The 12,264-nt window shown below is 46.0% G+C and overlaps 1 protein-coding gene and 1 long non-coding RNA gene across 11 annotated transcripts in view; one reads left to right on the top strand and one right to left on the bottom strand.

Annotated features, from left to right (window-relative positions):
- The window catches only part of LOC120898011 (protein alan shepard), a 201,751-nt gene that overhangs the window by 149,575 nt on the left and 39,912 nt on the right, over window positions 1-12,264 (bottom strand). The gene's annotated exons all lie outside the window — the stretch shown is intronic.
- LOC120898016 lies at window positions 6,093-6,729 on the top strand. The gene is made up of 2 exons (XR_005738609.1): window positions 6,093-6,226; window positions 6,305-6,729. It is a non-coding gene; the product is annotated as an uncharacterized LOC120898016 (long non-coding RNA).

Raw genomic sequence — 12,264 nt, 5'->3', positions numbered from 1 at the left:
CAGAGCCCAGAGATAGAAACCCTATAGACAGGACAGTAAGCGGGAAATGAAAGAAAATGATCCAGCTCCAGTGTTTTGGAGGCAGGAAGAGAGACGGAGAGAGAGAAAAAAAAAGAATCGAATTGATTCACCCCGTCGGCTGCATGTGTTAGCAGTTCTAAGGCACACACACACACAGTACTCCGGTTGCTAGAATGCAATTGCATTCCATGTCACGTAGTGCAGATTCGTATCGCTCCCGGTTCGCTCCCTCGTGCACCCATGGGGGGAGCCAAACTGTCCGGTTTGGGGCGGCTTTTCCTTAAAAGCTTTCCATCATGGATATCGTTCCATTCACCTAGCAGCACTCTGAAAGATGGTGGCGACTGATAAAAATGCACCACCGCGAGCTGTGTCTTTCGTCCATTTCTATCCCCCCCCCCCAAAAAAAAGGAACTCCAATTTATGCACATACAGCAAGTGTGTGGATGGCGTGGTAAAGGAGCGGGCAACAAAAAATACGTTGTGGATTACGATCCAGATTATAGGACGGCTAAATTGGACGGCGCAAAATGCATTCTACTTTACATCTGTGTGCGGCTAAACCGTTGACAAGATTAGGTAAAGAGTGATGCGGAGAGAAAGAGAGCTCGAGACACATGCATGCATGCAGGCTGGCCGGTTGCATTAGGCAGGCAGAGCAAAAGCAGCCAGCGTGTGTGTGTCTTGCTGCAGAAATCACAGGCTGGTTGTAGGCAGAGACATCTGAGAAAAGTGCCGTACGTGAGTTGATAGCGCAAAAAGGATAACCAACCCCCAAACCGGCAGGACGTGTTTGCGTTAGAACCATTTGCTTCCGGAGACCGAAAACAGACAAATTGCACCGAATCTTGCACCCGCGGTCAATTGGATTATTAGGAACAGCTTCAACAAAATACATCCTTATGTTGAACCTTTCGTATGGGCGCATAAATGTAAAGTACGGTTTGCTGGCTCAACACATCTTTCATCGCCCTTAGTGAGATCAAAAATTAGCCTTATTCCCTCTAAATTATCATTAGCCCCACTTTGCCAGATCGTTCAAAACCAGCGCTTTACAATCATTTTACGGTGACACAGCTATTAACTTCCATAAATTGCAGCACACCCGACGCCTCTTCGGGGCAATTGAATCAAACAACTGGGGAGCAAAACCGGCTGATTGCGCCTACTAATTCCGACCCAATTCCTCCAATCATCATCATGCCTAGGAAGAATATTTGAATTCTAATTGCTCATCGAAAGATTACACCGTTAATGATCGAAAATGGCAAACCACTGCCTGCTGCTCACTGCTGCGGCCTGCTGCTCGGTGCGGAATTGTGATTTTTCCTTTGAAATTTTCCCCGCCAATTTTAGCTCCTTTTCCAGCGGCGAACGGGAGTTTTCCACCGAGCGAACCGAGCTTTCGTGTAACTTTCCTTTTGCGCCTTGCGCACCAACCGAAATTTGGCTAAAGGATTGGAGCGCGCGGGTTTTGTGCTAATGAACGTTTTCCGTTTCCAGTCGATTAGCGTTCGATTTGGGAAAATAATCAAATCGCCGGCCCCTCCGTGCAGCAGAAAAGCTGTTTCGTGGGAGCGGTTTTCCCAACAGCCGCTTTTTATACGTGCACATAGGAAGCTGGAATTCTTGCTTTCTCTCCGCAGCTGGATGGAGGCAGCTTCTATTGATTTTTGTTTTCCAACAGCGAGGAAGCGTGCGGCGAACTGCGGAAAACACGGCTACGTTGAAACATAAACACAAGATTATCTCTTTACGGACAATGTATAAATGAAGCGAGCGTTTAGTACAGCGGAAATCAACGCTATCGCAGAACTTTGCTGCAAAGATCTGTTGATCTTTCTCGTTACACACCAACCCAAGGATCAGCCGGTAGCTGTTTGCCAGCGAGCTGAAATCTTTATTGCAAAGCTTTCGCTTCGTGCGCTTCATATTTTAATCGATATTTCTGCGGAAAGCATCTCGTTTAGACCCAATCAAACTGCTGCGTTGAGCTACGCGCACCATCAAATGCATTACAGGAAGGTTTGTTCCACTTACGCCTTACAAAGCAGATTTACCGGCTACGTACACAAGCAGGAAACAAGACCCGTAATACATCGCTATTCGAGTTTCGCTCTGATTTTCTGCCTTGTACAGAAATTATTTAGCAAAAAGGCAAAAAAGCACACATTGGAAACGATTTCCACCCATGTCCAAACGTTCAGCCCACACACGAGGGGCCAGGATTTAACCCAACCTTCTGGCAGGATTTACTACACGACCAGAGCACACACACACACAAACAAAGAGCGAGGAAAATCGATTCCGAAAGCCAATTGCACTAGCTTTCGCAGCAGCAACAAAACACAGCCGCAAGCTTTCTTGTGGGCAGAAGAAGTTAGCCGCCCGTACGTCGTACCCTTCAAGACCAAATGGTACGAACGGGCCACCGGCCTCTTCTCCCTCCCCCACACAGCCCACGCTCACGGACGGAACCTGCATAAATCCTGCTGCTTGGGTCAGCCTATTTCCGGCGGTCAGCTAGCCGTGTGTTAGCCGTCGGGTTCTTTAAACGTTGGCAAAGGCACAGGCAGCATACCGACAGCCTGCTAGCCCCACCCTCCGTATATCGATATCGTGGCTTGTTGGCTCCGCGCAACTCTCACCCCCGGAACAGCATTGAAGGTAGGCAGCGTGGCGAGTGAAAAACCAAAATAAAAAAAAAAAAAGTAAAAGGCCACAAAAACCTTTTACCATCGCATTTTCTCCCCCGTTTGGCAGGATAAATAAAGGATCACCGTTCCAACTACCACCGCTCGCTCTGTCGCTTTCTGTAGTTGCAATGGGGGTTTACAGAAGAGAAGGTGGGTCCAGTAGTAGATGCATCGGACCACGAACTAAACGGTTGGCTTGTTATTTTATTCCTGGCATGGAAGTGTTTTTGATGCCGTTTTGTAAATTGTAATTGATTTCGCTTTCGCAATTTCTACAGTAAAAGGAGGTGGTGAAGAAATGGAAAGGATATGGGAAAGTGATAAGCAATTTTCAGACGCAGTTTGAATGCCATGCTTATTGCTGACCTGCACTTAAAAATTGTTTTTTTTTTCACGGTTAATTTGTAACGATTTAAAATAAATTTTCTTCACTTTACACTGTGGACGTGCAACATTAAATCTTTACTCTAAAATGCTAAAAAAGGCATACCTCTAAATCATGTCTTCATATTCTTCTTCTTTAGCGCAGGTTTTTTGTTAAGATTGAGGCACTAAATTCACACTCTTGAACGGAACCGAAAGGATTCTGAAATCATTCTTCGAAAATCCAAAATGAAACATTTGACTAATATTTCTCACATACTTCCTTAAAAAGATTACATCACTCGGAAAAGTGATAGAGAATGTCCCCGGTGACAAATCAATAGACAGAAATATAGCCAAAATGTTAAACGCCATTGTGAGCTGCACAACCCAATTAATGAATGAATAAATTACAAAAAAAAAAAATCAAAAAAATTAAAACCAAATCACCCACAGCCCAATTAAACATTCAACGAAAAGTACCGAAAATGTCCCCATATTACATAATGCTCTACAGAAAATCATGCTCGCACAAAAACTAAGCCTTTCGCCTAGCATCAACTCCATCGAAATGAAAATAAATTCACAACTCATTATGCAACCTTTACATATTTGCTGGCTCCAAAATAGCAGCAACATTCCAGCGCCCACTGCCCAACAGCATATAAGCAAACATACACACAAGGACACACAAGAAACCCAAGAAACATTTGGAGCCACATAGAGAGCAATCAGCAAAACAAGTAAGGGCGAAATTGCCAATAAAAATGTTAATAACCTACCAAATGTTACCCTGTGCTCCACCGGTGTTGGGAGAAGCGGCAGGAAGCAAACTTCCAAGGAAGCGTTCCCACACACACACGCGCCCAAGGTTACGAGCACCAACAGCTATTGCTAATTGGTTTCGGATGCTGTTAGCTGCCCCGATAATGAGAAATGTTGCTCCAAACGCCTTAAATAAGGTTAGGGGGAGCAGCTTCGAAAAAAAAAACAAGAAAAGGTTGCAGTCGATCCGTTTTGGAATTTACTCGTACGGAGGAGAGGTCGAGCAAAAAACAAAAAAACCTAAAAAGTCCCCCAAAAAACTGGGTGAATAGTTTCGTGGTTCATTTTCCAGCAAAGCATTCTGTGTGGGTTTTGCTGTACCATCAACACAGCAACAGGAATGGTAAGGTACTGCAGGTACTGCGCAACAAACGAGGAGAAATGAGGAAAGGCATTTATCATTGCAATTATGGCGAATAGGCGAATGTTTCTCTGCGCGTCATAAATCATTCATACATCCTGAAAATTAGCTTTCCACCACCGTTACACGACCACTGCTGCTATCCCTGCACCACACGGACAAGCGATAAGATTTATCGCACACACACACACTTAGAAAACACAGGACGAAGGAAAAGCGAGTAATGTTATCCGGCCCTGTCGCCATTGAAAATCGCGGAACTGATAAAACTAACACACAGCAGTGATAACGACAACGTTAGAATGTGGTTCTTTTTTTTTTGGGCCTCCACCATCCCTATCTGTTCGTTTACTATTTTTTTTTTCTAGGGTGCACACCGATTAAGATGGCCTGCACGGGCCCCACCAAACAGTGACCATTCCAATAAAACAGCACAACTTCATCCTGTGTCCGGCGGCTCACTTTCCCTTTCCGTTTTGTCCCAGTCGCGCGTGCACACACACACACACACACGGGAAAGAAAGAGTCGTCAGCGTCCCACACCGGCCACCACCACCACCACCACCGTTGCCAGCAATCGTTGGCGCATAATTAGCTTGTTTCATTATCAGAACAAATATTTCATAAGATAATTACACTGTTAATTATGTGCCGCGATGCGTATCGCGCGGGACGAACAGGCTGGGTCCGCCAAGCGGAGAAGATTGGACGCGAACGCGCGAAAAAGAGCAGCAAGCGCAACAACAAAACCTCCACATTGGAACGACGGGAGGAAAACTTGTACCTTCTGCCCAGAAGGAGAGAGAGAGCGGAAGAAACATTGCCGCTGACAACTTGGAGGCGCCCTCTGAAGCATAACTAAGCCGGTACTCGTCGAAATTGCTACCAGCAGCAGCAGCAGCAGCAGCAGCAGCAGCATCACCGCCAACAACCGCCAGGAAGTTGAGATGGTCGTAAAGCTTGGGCGCGATGAAGCATACGGAAACCGAGTGCCCCAATGTCCTGTGTGGCCCCGGTCCCGGTTGTACACGGGTGTACAAAGTTTCTGCCCGGTCGGCGAAAAGAAGTTGTCTAATTTTCCTTTTCCGCTGAAACTTTCTTAAGGTCCTTTGATGGCTGACGGCTGCGCGCACAGTGACTGGCTGCGCTGCTGCACGGCCACAAAAACTCATCACACGGTGGCAGAAAAACACATTAACGCTTCAGCTGCCTCTCAATGGGATTATGCAAAACGGCATGCTTGTGTTCCTTTCTTCTTCTGCCTTTTTTTTCGTGAGGAAACTGACAAGAGCAGAGAGTCTTGGTGCAAGCCAAAAACCGCAAGCATTACACAACGTTACTGGACGGGTGGAAACAGGTTCTTGAGGTACGCGATGATGTTGAAGAATCTTTCGCCGGAACTTTAGCCAACGGAAGTGCTACTGTGGAAGAATTTTAATATGCAACTATCTGTAGTGCAGGGACGGAAGCTTTTGGCGGACACTAAAACCAACCAACTTGCAACCAGATTTTGGGCACCAGCAGACATTCCAGTCGTTTCAGGTGACATCCTTTCTGCGCGCGAACTAGTCTCTCAGTCTTCGAAGTCAAATAATTACCTATAAACACATAAAAATGCAGCGAAATGTCGTACACAAATGGAATGAAAAGAGCAAAGTAACCACGAACGGTTGGCTGAGGCGCAGTACACAGTGCACCGCACTATCGTCAATTGCACCCATTCTACGCGCCCGCCGATAACGATTACGAAGAAAGTGACAGCACACAGTGATTGTGCTATGGATCGCCACCACCACCATCGTCATCATCACCACCATCGTCGCCGTCCGACAGAGGAGACACCAAGAAGCGCGCTCGTCGCCCATTCCTGCGCAAATGTTCTCACTTCAAATGAAGTGCCAACAGTGCGCGCCCGTCAGCCTTCGCAATAGCGGCAACGACGACACCGAAACGGTCGGATGTAAGTGCAGTACAATAACACCGTGGAATTGCACGTGATTTCTGTTGTAACACGTCGTCGCTACCCTCTCGCCCTCAGCAAACAACATCCTCTCTCCCTGGGGTGACAATGTTGTCTTCTCGCGCGCGCACACACACACAACACGGGAGTTACCGAGCGCGCCGGAGGGAATTTTAATGACTTCGTTGCGTTCCATTTAGGACGATCGTTGCGCGGTGTCCCGTTTGGCGTGCGCGCAGGAAGATAGTGTAACTCACCAAAAGCACGGAAACCTGCCCGAGCCCGAGAATGGAATGGTTTGCCACCAGCTACTACTAGGTGCATTGCGGGTTCACTTACCTGTTGGAAGAAACGAGAAAGAGAAGGAGAAAAGTGTGAGTAAATGGACGCACTTAAGCTGTTGGTATTAAATATTTACGAAACATTACATGCAAGGTACTTCCACCCTTAACGGGGGTGTGGTCTGGTTTGCTGCCAACAATAAAAGTAAGGTACCGTTTTTAGTGATTGAAGTTGTTAGGTTTTTTGTTTCTTTCTCGCTTTTTAATGTTTGTGACATTTACAACTGGAGCTGCTTAGTCATTAGACAAGATGATGATGTGACGACGATTGTTTGCAGCCAAACAGAAGCACGGCGCATTCTTGGGAGTGTTTGTTTCTTAGCATCGCGTCTTAGAAACAGACACTTGGGAGCATTGTTTTGTAAATCATTTGAGCGCTTCACCTTTGCAATTGACTGATGCGAGAGGTCACAAAAGTCAAATGGCATTAGAAAACAATATTACTGATAACTTCATTGTAGCCTTTCGTGATGTTATCGTGATATCCAAAGCCTACACTAAAAGCTCTGTTGCTCTGTTGAAAATCCTTTTCCATTCCAGACATTACAAAATGTTGCCAATTTCGACCACTTTACACACGACACAACGACAACAGCCTCCAGTGACTTCTACCGAGCAATAATAGTTGCATAGTTGAGCAATCATCGACAGTAGTTCCTTCAGCAGTAGACGCGAATGTCACCATAGCACGATTATCGCCAATAAAATAAATCTAATTCCAGTAGATGGAAGCCATTCCCTCACCAGTTGCCTCAAAAAAACCGAGGGACATGCACTTTCTGCTTTCTGCCAAAAACTCTCCTCATCCCCAGAGCGCCTCAGTTCGCCTTTGGTTACGATTGGAAGGGTCTCCAAATTTAACGACCGAATCGCATGTCTGAACTGTTTTGCACTCCAAAAAAAAAAAACATCCCAAACCAGACGAGCGCATGTGAGCAGCCCCAGAAGCAGACAAACTTAAATCAAACTTATTTACGATGTTCCACGATCGGGACAGGATTTTTGTGCACTGTGACTTCTTGGCATCGACTCGACCCAACCGTGATTCCAAGGGATTCGCGTTGCTCATCGACCGCGCAAGTTGGAACGCACATTCCTGGAACAGGCTGTAGTGGAATGCAGCCACAGCACGCAATTATATCCCACTGCACAGCACCACAGAGTGCACATTTTCATCCCTGCAAGAAGTTAGCGCGGTATGGCCGCGTGCGCTCTTGTTGTGCATAATTTTGGGGGGAGAATTTTTCATACAACCCCGGCGGCAGATCAGATACTTCAAATTTCAATCACACAGACGTGATGCAAAACTTGAGCAGCAGCTGGGGTTGGTGGTACGATTGTCAATGTACACTCATAAACATGCTACAGAATACATCATATTGCCAGCGGATTTCAATCGTCCTTTCGCATCGTTACTTGTTTGCGAACAGTTTCTAACCACCGTTGGTGAGAGTATTCCCAGTAAGATAGCTACTCCACAAGGACTCAAAGTCCCTTTTTGGTTCATTTCTGTGAACAGGCTGTACTGTAAGGCTCTTTGGGAGCATTATTGGATAGCCAGATATGATATAGACCGTACCATAGTTCAGCCAAACTCTACTATCCGAGCTCTAGCTGCTTTGAAATGCTATAAAAATCTAAATTTCTCTCCCATACTAGAGCTAGCTACATTCCACCACGACCACTGAATTCAATATCCGGTCAGCGTGGCAAATGGAAGCTAGAACATCAGCAGCCACAGCAAACACACAAAAAAGCACCTCCAACAGTGCCACTTACAAGTCGCTGAACTTGAGTGCTCCAATATATGACCAGCGAGCAGCACATGAAATGCAAAACGAAATCAAGGACTTGTGGAAAAAACACAACCCCATACACATACCACGTATCCACTAAAGAGAGTCATTTTGGAGACTCCTCGTAAGGACCGCCATCATCGTAGGACTTATTCGCTTTTGCTGGGAACTATAGCGCGAATAGAGTTGAGGAAAGATTGTTGAAAGTTTTACGATTTACTCCGTTCAGTTCGGTACTGTGTTTTGGGTAGCAACTCATGCCTTTCTGCCAACCGTCCCAGCCCTGAGTTCAACCTTACTCATTCACGTCTGTAGCCACTGTTTATTCTTACCCTACTGTTCTTTATTCTTGCCGTCAGATTTTCGAAATTTATTCCTTCTTCAATATTTACGATAATTTATCAGCAAAATAATTCACTCAACCGAGAGCTCCTTCGTTGGACTCCCACCAACAAAAAACACACCGCTAGCAGCTACGTGATGTGTTGTTATGGTTTTTGTACCAGTTCAAAACACTCGACGACTGTTGTTCCTAGCACAGTTTTGCCTTTCCAAACGCTCGAGCGCAAACAACACACCGCCAGTGCTTTAATGCAGCAGGTAACGGGCAACCCGGGAAAAAGTACAACCATTTTCTTTCCCCCCATAGCATTAAAGGGCACATCGGCGGGAATAAAGAAATAACAGCACGGCAGCGTGTGGGTGCTCCACAAAAGCGACTGTAAAATATGGCCCCACCGTTTCCCAATATTAGTGCGCGCGAGCGAGGAAAATGGAGAGCTAAACCTCTCGGCGGCGCTATAACATTCCGGCCCGTCGCCCGTTTTCGGACACATGTACAGCACACATTACGCTCGTAAACCTCCGTCCTTCTTCAAGGACTCTTGAAGCGCCGGTCGGTCGTTTTCCGTCTCGCATGCATACATCAGTGACCTCTGCTCTGCTCCATCGGGCCTTAACCGAACTTCAGCCAGCTCGTAACTCGCGAAAAACTTCCCCGTCAGCCGGGAGCGCCAGCGTAGTGGGCAAACAATAACAACATAACCGGCACACACACACGCACGCACACGCACAAATCAAAGAACAACAACACATATTTGCACAGAGGAAAAAAGGCTTCTCCAGTAGGAAAGCACGAGCCAAAAATACGACGAAAAGCTCAAGCTAACTCCACCCCACCCTCCTGTACGCACTGGGTGGGTTTGTTTGTTTTTAATTTGATTTTTATTAGCGTCGATAAAAGGTCATCATAAAATATGCGCCACGATTACGCGTGCCGAGGGGGGGGGAGGGAGGACCCCGAGAGGTCTGTTTTCCTTCTGCAGTCCCGGCCAAACCGTACAGCGGTGGTGTGGAAAATCGCCGGATCTTAAAAGTTTAACTGTTCCCCCCTGGTCGGTTCCCTTCTTAACAGCCTACCATCACGGCCCTAAAACGCGGCTTACTGGATTTGAGGCTTTTATTTTGTTTTAAATTTCCCGCGGCACTAGATGCGGCCGCCTTTGGGGGAAAATTTACGTATTTCTGCCCTTACTGGTACCCTTATCGGGCAATCTTGTGCTCGTTGGGCCAAGAGATGACGTAGCGCTGTCACTTGGATGGAAGAGAAGAGCCACAACAAACAAATTAATTTTTATTTCAGTCCACAGCGAAGGATTTAAGATTCACAGATTGAAGCTAAACTATGGACGATACAATGCGTCTAATTGAAAGCTATCTTGTTTCATTGTAATCACGATGCGATCAACGTGTCTGGCCAAACACAGAACAGTGTCTGGAGGCTTCTATTTATATGCACAGCGAAGAAGTTCACTGCACAAGAAGAACAGAAGACGCATGCCTGCGACCTAGACTACTGCAACCATTCGCTAATGGTCGCCCCGCTCGAACACACGCGTCTGGACACAAAACGAACGAAAGAAAGACATTTGATCCGATTTCAGCGCACAGTGTCAATGCTCCCTCGGGAGGGGAGGGGCGACCTTGCGCCTAACCAGGGCACCTAAGCTGTCATCAAGCGCCTTTCACCACATCATGACGTGTGCATCGCAAGCGCGCGCGGCCACACGGACGTGGGTGGAATTGACGACGCGGTTGTCAACGCGACATCACCACGCGCACACATAAACTGGGCAAAAGAAATGCAAAAAAAGGGAACACAACTCCCTTGGCTGGTGTGTGTGTGACACATTTGCAACCACACGGTATGCTAAAGTTATTATTTTAATCGACCTCAAAGGTTGATGGCTTGTGCTTTAACTCTGTGCTGCTCTGTGCCGCGTTTCGGAAATGCGGTTATTCTCGGTGTGTATTTTGGGGAAATAGCTCCCACAAACACAAACACACCGAACCCGAAAGGTTAATTTGCAAACGGCTCGTGATGATGGTGTGAGCATTGGAAGAGGATCGTTTGAGACAGAGTTTGCTCCGGCGAGTATCTGAGGGAAACACCTCCCCACTGCGTTCAACATCTGTCGAAGTTACCAAAGGTGAAACCAAAATAAACATCTCGCCTCTCTTTTGGCTGTAGATGAAGTTTTGGAGAAATGTGTTTCGGGTTACAGAAAGTTTCTGCAACAACAACAACAACAACAACAACAACAAAAAACCTTGCACAATGCGGCACGCCCGAAAATGTTACCCACAAAACACGACGAGACATTAGCATAACCTCTGCAAGCTGTCCAGGTGGCGCGCGCGCGCTCTCGGTAGTACTGGGCTCTAATGGACCGAGAGTTACAATCCCGAAGGAGTGTCACAGCGGGCCAAAAATAAAAACATTCCAGTTTTCTTTTCCATTCTCGTTCCATTGGGGCTCCACGAAAGGTGTCAGGCATAGTGTCACAATTTGACACCGAATTATGCAAATTTATTGGAACATCATTTGCGGAACAGAGGGAAGAACACGATACGGAGATGGTAGGGTATTGATTCAGAAGGCAACACAAGAGGCAACAACGCTACAAAACCAACGATGGTCAAAGACAAATTCTGAGAATGTTCTTATCGAAACGATCCACAAACGATCAATCAGTCTTCATCGTTCTTCGGTGTCTTGAAATCACTATTTGGCACACGTTTCGAGTCCATTAATCAAAGCTCGTCACTACTACTGGCAACGTGACTAACGTAACGGTGGTGGACTGGGTACTGGAAAGTGAGCAAGTCTTTGCGGGCTTCGCTGTTGGTACGTTCAGAAATCACCAATAAGCTCAAATCGATGGAAAATATGATTGGTTTGTGGAATCCTGGTCAATATTGGACAGCTAGGCAGCATGTCTACGTACAGGTACTAATGAAGGAATCTATGGGGTAGTATGTCTAGTAATTTGATTTCCTCTTTCTCTTGGTACACTGGAGATACATAATGAAAACCCCACAACATCCTAAAGCATCTATTTACATTAAACGATTTATTCTCATCGCATGCCGCGACAACAGATCATGTTGTGCATCTTGATGGTATGATGCCTCCATTTCAAAATAGAGTAACAACCGAGGTCTTTAACATATAAAGCAAGTTGTTCTAAATGAAGTTATATGCTGATCTGGACATGATACTGGTTCTATCTTCATAAACATTTTTCAACAGACTTTCAACAGTCTAAAAATTATCAAGAATTCATTATCTAAGTCTATTTTAAAATACATAAATGTGCTGCTATGTTTCAAATTAATATGTAATACCTAGATAACCCAAAATTGTCATTGCAAAATGAAACTTTGTCAATGTTGTCATAATTCCAACCTATTTCAAACATTGAAACCCCTTCTCAAGAGCACTCAAAGCGCTCCGCTTTGTCTGTCACCGCGTCACACGAGTGCTTCACAACTATGTATGGCTCCTGCTCCTGCCCATCCGTTAACGATCGATATTAAATCATATTTCAGCATTGTCACC

The sequence above is a fragment of the Anopheles arabiensis genome, chromosome 2 (genome assembly GCF_016920715.1).
Source record: "Anopheles arabiensis isolate DONGOLA chromosome 2, AaraD3, whole genome shotgun sequence".
In the NCBI taxonomy this organism is placed as follows: Eukaryota; Metazoa; Arthropoda; class Insecta; order Diptera; family Culicidae; genus Anopheles; species Anopheles arabiensis.
The sequence above is the reverse complement of the archived record's forward strand: the minus strand, read 5'-3'. Positions and strand labels throughout refer to the sequence as shown.